Source organism: Psammomys obesus, unplaced genomic scaffold, assembly GCF_907164565.1.
Source record: "Psammomys obesus unplaced genomic scaffold, mPsaObe1.curated_primary_1811, whole genome shotgun sequence".
NCBI lineage: Eukaryota > Metazoa > Chordata > Mammalia > Rodentia > Muridae > Psammomys > Psammomys obesus.
In genome coordinates, this window is record NW_026596415.1 from 1,407,904 (window position 1) to 1,413,903 (window position 6,000).

A 6,000-nucleotide genomic window follows, 5' to 3' on the forward strand; every position below is an offset into this window, starting at 1 on the left:
AAGGTGGGGTGGGCGGGGAAACCTGACAGAGGTCACCAGAAAGAGGGTGGACAGAGGTTTTAAACCACATGCTTCCTGCTGAGTAAAACTCCTTTGGGGTCCTTGTAAGACTACATTGTCAGTACAGGGTGTGTAGAGGGTGGTTTTAGTGGTATGCGAGCCCCTTGTGAGACAGGACAGCATGTGTCCCAGGATGAACTTGATTTTGGCAGTTTCAGTCAAGAACCCACCTGTAAGTTGAACTTGGAGAAGGTCGTTTCAGACCCTGCAGCCCTAGACTGGGTGACGGTGCAATACTGACATCTAGTGGTAATTTCTAGACAATGCTCTCCTGTTAACAACTTAAAATCCACTTGCACAACAGAGCAGCATACTAAGGCCTTTAGATGTACCAACAGCTTCAGCTACAAAGGGGGAACATTTGGTACTGTTTATTATGGCCTTACTGTGTTCAAGCAGCGCAAGTATACTATCATTCTAAGATACTGTTTTGTTTTTTGTTTTTTTTTATGGCCTGCTTGCATGTCTGTGTACCACATGCATTCAGTGTCCCTGCAGGACAGGAGAAGGCATCAGATCTACTGGAACTAGAGTAAAGGTGGTGTGAGCCATCATGTGGGTGCTGGGAGCCGAACTCACTCTCTGCAAGAGCATCCAGGGCTCTTAATGACTGAGCCATCACTCCAGCCCCTGAGGCACTATTTTTTTGAGTTAAGAAATGAGAAAAATGGACTAAAGCTAGACATCAACAACAGAAACAAGAAAAAGCTTACAAACTCATGGAAACTGCTCAATGAAAGATGCATCAAGACAGAAATAAAAAAAAAAATTAAAGACTTTCTAAAATTCAATGAAAATGAATACCCAATATATTTAGAACACAATGATTAAGAGGAAAGTCCATAGCACTGAGTGACGACATTAAGAAAAAAAAAAAAGAAGAGAGATCTTATACTAGCAACTTAACAGCACACCTGAAAGCTCTAGAACAAAAAGAAGCAAGCACAAGCAAGAAATTGTCAAATTGAGGGCTGAAATCAATAAAATAGAAACAAAGAGTTGAATCTTTGAGAAAATCAGCAAGCTTGACAAACCCTTATCCAAAACTAACTAAAAGAGAGAAATCCATATTAACAAGATTAGAAATGAAAAAAGGAACATTACAACAGACAGTGAAGAAATCCAGAGACTCATAAGGACATACTTTAAAAGCCTGTACTCCACCAAATTGGAAAATCTAAAAAAAAAAAAAAAAAAAAGGATAATTTTCTGGATAGGTACCACTTACCAAAGTGAAATCATGATCAGGCGAACGATATAAATAGACCCAAAACCTTAAGGAAATAGAAGCAGTCTATTTCCAGTGTGGGGCCAGATGGTTTTGTAATGCCAGGTTCACGGGACCCTCAGAGACCACCAGGAGACAACTCGATGCAATTGCAAGAGAGCTTTATTACAAGAGCGATCGAACTCGGGACCCAGGTCTCACTGACGCAGCAGTAGAGAAGTGGGACCCTGAGCTCTGAGTGAACAGGATTTTTAAAGGAAAAGTCTGTGAGCAGGGGGTTTCCATGGCAGCAAGCAGGGGGGCACAAGCCTTGGCCTTACAGAACTGGGTGAAGTTTAGCAGGGCAGGGTGACCTTCTCTGAGATACACAATCACAATGGCTAAGGCATATAATCACAATGGGTAAAGCATATAATCACAATGGCTATTTTTCTAAACTATATCTGAAACATTGGGGAAAATTTTCCCACCTGATTCTCAACTGGTTCCCATTGATTATTGCTAGGGAGATTGTTTCTATTTTCTATGAAGCATTTATTCTGTATTATTTCCCAGAGGCTGTTGCTAGGAGAGTTAACTTTGTTCTCTGCCAGGTGTACATTCTGTGATATTTCCTGGTACCTGAATTCAGCTCCCAGTCAAGATGGCTCTTTATTTCAAAATGGAATTATATTCAGGCTAACTATACCCAGGCTAACTTAAACTCTTCAGTTTTAGCCCAGAATTTGATCAGACTTTCAAAGAACTAATGCCAATATTACCCACAAAATAGAAACAGAAGGAACACTGCCCAATTCATTTAATGAGGCCACAGTTACCTTGATATCCAAACCACATAAAGATGCAATAAAGAGAATTACAGACCAATCTCCCTTATGAACATAGATGCAAAAAATACTCAATAAAATACATGTGAACTGTGTCCAAGAACACATAAGACCATTCAGCTTGATCCAGAAGACTTCATCCCAGAGATGCAGAAATGGTTCAACAATGAAAATCAGTCAATGTAATCTACCATATAACTAAACTAAACAAACAAACAAATACCCTTTCCCCCCCCAAAATAAACAAACCATGACCAACTCATTAGATGCTGAAAAAGCCTTTGACAAAATCCAACACTCCTTCATGGTAAAAGTATTGGAGAGATAAGGCATTCAAGGGACAAACCTAAACATAAATAAAGGATATTTACAGCAAGCCTATAGCCAACATCAAATTAGAGAGAAACTCAAAGTAATTCTACAACCAGGAACAAGACAAGGTTGTTCACTTCCTCCATACCTGTTCAATATAGTACTTGAAGTTCTAGCCAGAGCAATAAGACAACTGAAGAAGATAAAGGAATACATATTACAAAGGAAGAAGTCAAAGTATCATTATTTGCAGATGATAAAATAGTATACAAAAGTGAAGCTAAAAATTATACTAGGGAACTGCTACAGCTACACCTCAGTGAAGTGTCTGGACATAAGATTAACTAAAAAAAGAAAAAAAAATCAGTAGTCCTATATACAAATGACGAATGGGTTGAGAGAGAAATCAGGGAAACAACACTCTTCACAATAGCCACAAATAATATAAAGTACCTTGATGTAACTCTACCCAAGCAAGTAAAAGACTTGTATGCCAAGAACTTCAGTCTTTTCTGAAAAAAGAAACTGAAGAAGATATCCGAAGATAGAAAGATGTCCCATGCTCATGAATTGGTAGGATTAACATGTAAAAATGGACATCTTAGTAAAAGCAATTTACAGATTCAATGCAATTCCCATCAAAATACCAACATAATTCCTTACAGACCTTGAAAGAACAATTCTCAACTTCATATGGAAAAACAAAACACCTAGGATACCTAAAACAACCTGGAACAATAAAAGAACTGCTGAAGTATCACTATCCCTAATTTCAAGTTGAACTACAGAGCTATAGTAATAAAAACCAAATGGTGTTGGCATAAAAACAGACATGTTGATCAGTGGAATTGAACTAAAGACCAAGACATAAACCCACACATCTAAGGACAACGATTTTTGACAAAGAAGCCAGAAATACACAGTGGTGTTGCTTTTAACAAATCTCAATCATTTGATTTTAGCCAGTTGCTGGGGTGAAAGCCTCCTAGCTCAGAGAAAGCACCCAGCTGACATTTCTACTCAAACAACCTCTTTTAAACTGAATGTCCCTCCCTTCTATTTCCTGTGCACCTCTCTATCCATCCTGACTTCCTCTTCTTCTCTATGATATTTTCATTTCCAGTCAACTGGTTGCTTGCTCTGCCTTTTGACCTATGGTTGGCTTCATTTAATCCTGTTTACAAAATTCAAGCAGAAAGCTCTTGGCTTAAAGGATGGGCTGAGCCACACTACAACTAAAAACACATTTTTCCAGTAAATAACACAATCTCGAGGTACACAGTGAGATCAAATATCCTGAAACATTCAGAAAAAAGAGAGCATCTCAATGGTGCTGATCTAATTGGATGTCTGCATGTAGAAGAATGCAAATAGATCCATATTTATCAACTTGTACAAAACTCAAGTCCAAGTGGATAAAAGACCTCAATACAAAACCAAACACACTGAACCTGATAGAAGAGGAAGTGAGGAATGGCCTGGAACACCCTAGCACAGGGGACAACTTCCTGAACAGAACACCAATAGTGCAGGCACTAAGATCACAAATAATAAATGGGACCTCTTGAAACTGAAAAACTTCTGTAAGGTAAAAGACACCAACAATAAGATAAAAAGACAACCTATGGAATGGGAAAAGATTTTTACAAACTCCACATCTGATAAGAGGGCTAATATCCAAAATACATAAAGAACTCAAGAAACTAAATATTAAAAAATCCATAAAAAATAGGGTACAGATCTAAACTGAAAATTCTTAAAAGAGGAATCTCAAATGGTCAAAAAACACTTAAAGAAATGTTCAACATTTTTAGCCATTGGGGAAATGCAAATCAAAGCAAATTTGAGATTCCATCTTAAACCTGTCAGAATGACTAAGATAAAAAGCACAAATGAAAGCTCATGCTGGTGAAGATATGGAATAAGAGGAAAACTCCTTCATTGCTGGTGGGAGTGAAAACTTTTACAGCCATTATGGAAATCAGTATGGTGGTTCTTCAGGAAGTTGGGAATCAATCTACCTCAAGACCCAGCTATACCAACCCCTCTTGGGGATATACCCCAAGGGCACCTCCTCAACCATGTTCATTGTGGCTCTACTCATAACCAGAAACTGGAAACGCCCTAGATGTCCCTCAACTAAAAGATGGATAAAGAAAATGTAGTACATTTACACAATGGAGTATTACTCAGTGGTTTAAAAAAATAACATCATGAAATTTGTAGGCAAATGAATCCAACTAGAAAAAAATATCATCCTGAATGAGGTAACCCACACTCAGAAAGAGAAACATGGTATATATTCATTTACAATTGGATATTAGCTGTTCAGTAAAAAAATCCACAGACCCAGAGAGGTAAGGAAGAAGGCTACCGGGGGTGGGGAGAAACTTGGATAGGGAAAATAAAACAGATTCTTTGGATAGACTAGGGGCAGAAGGGGATGGGGTGGGAGGGATGGTTGATGGAGGGAGAGAATGCAGGAAGAGACAGCTAGAACTGGACGGCATTTGGGGGATGGTGTGGAAACCTAGAGCAATGGAAACTTCCTGGAATCCATGAAGGTGAACCTAATGAGGACTCCTAGTAATGGAGAATAGAGTCTGAACTGTCCATCATTTGCAGCCAGGCAAGGCTTCCAGTGGTGGAACTTGGTTGCAATTGGTTAAATAGTTGCTGAGGAGGTCCTGTGGAGATCCCTAAACAACCCAGGCTGATGGTAGGACAGAAGGTCACTCTCTGAAAACTGACAGTGGGGCCCAATTCTGAAGACAACTCCACACAGCCTGAGGTTCAGCTGGGTGGTCTTGGAGCCTTCGCTTCTACATTCTAGTCTCTTTGCACAAGATGGTACTCTGCAGGCTACCAAAAGAGAATCCTGGACACCAACCCAGCCACAAAACCCTCTATCTACAATCTGTCCTGCCTGTAAGATGTTTGGGGACAATGGTCGTGAAGAACTTGGGGGAAGTGGCCAACCCAAAGAGAGAGCCCATGCCCTATATCACTTGGACGGCCAGAAACCAGAGACTGGATTAACCAGAGACCTAGTGTAGAACCAAACACAACTGGTCTGAAAAGTAAAAGCAAGGAAATGATTCCTAATGATATTCTGCTATACTCATCAGAGGCTTCCTCCAATAGCAGATGCAAACAATTATAAAAATCTATAGCCAGAGATTACAAGGAAAGAGTATAAATTATCTCCATCAGGTCCCCTGCTTGGAGATTGAGGAGCCCTGTGGAAGAGGGGGAGGAAAGACTGTAGGAGTCAGATGGAATGGAGGACACAAAAAGAATAAACCCTACTGAACCGACCAGGCAGGGCTCCCAGAGACTGAAATGGCAAGCATGGGGTCTGTATGAGTCTGAACATATATGCAGGTCTTTGCATATATGTATGGCACTTAGTTTGGTGTTTTTGTGGGACTCCTAACAGTGGGAGTTGGGGGTGTCTCTGACTCTTTTTGTCTTACTGAGGTGCCTTGCTCAGTCTCGATAGAAAGGCTTTCACCTTTCTATCCCTTTCAGAGGACCCACGTTCAATTCCCCGTACCTACGTGGTGGCTCACA

At 40.0% G+C, this 6,000-nt stretch overlaps 1 protein-coding gene across 2 annotated transcripts in view; it reads right to left on the reverse strand.

Moving 5' to 3' along the window:
- Window positions 1–6,000, reverse strand: part of Ercc4 (ERCC excision repair 4, endonuclease catalytic subunit) — a 32,067-nt gene that overhangs the window by 23,579 nt on the left and 2,488 nt on the right. The gene's annotated exons all lie outside the window — the stretch shown is intronic.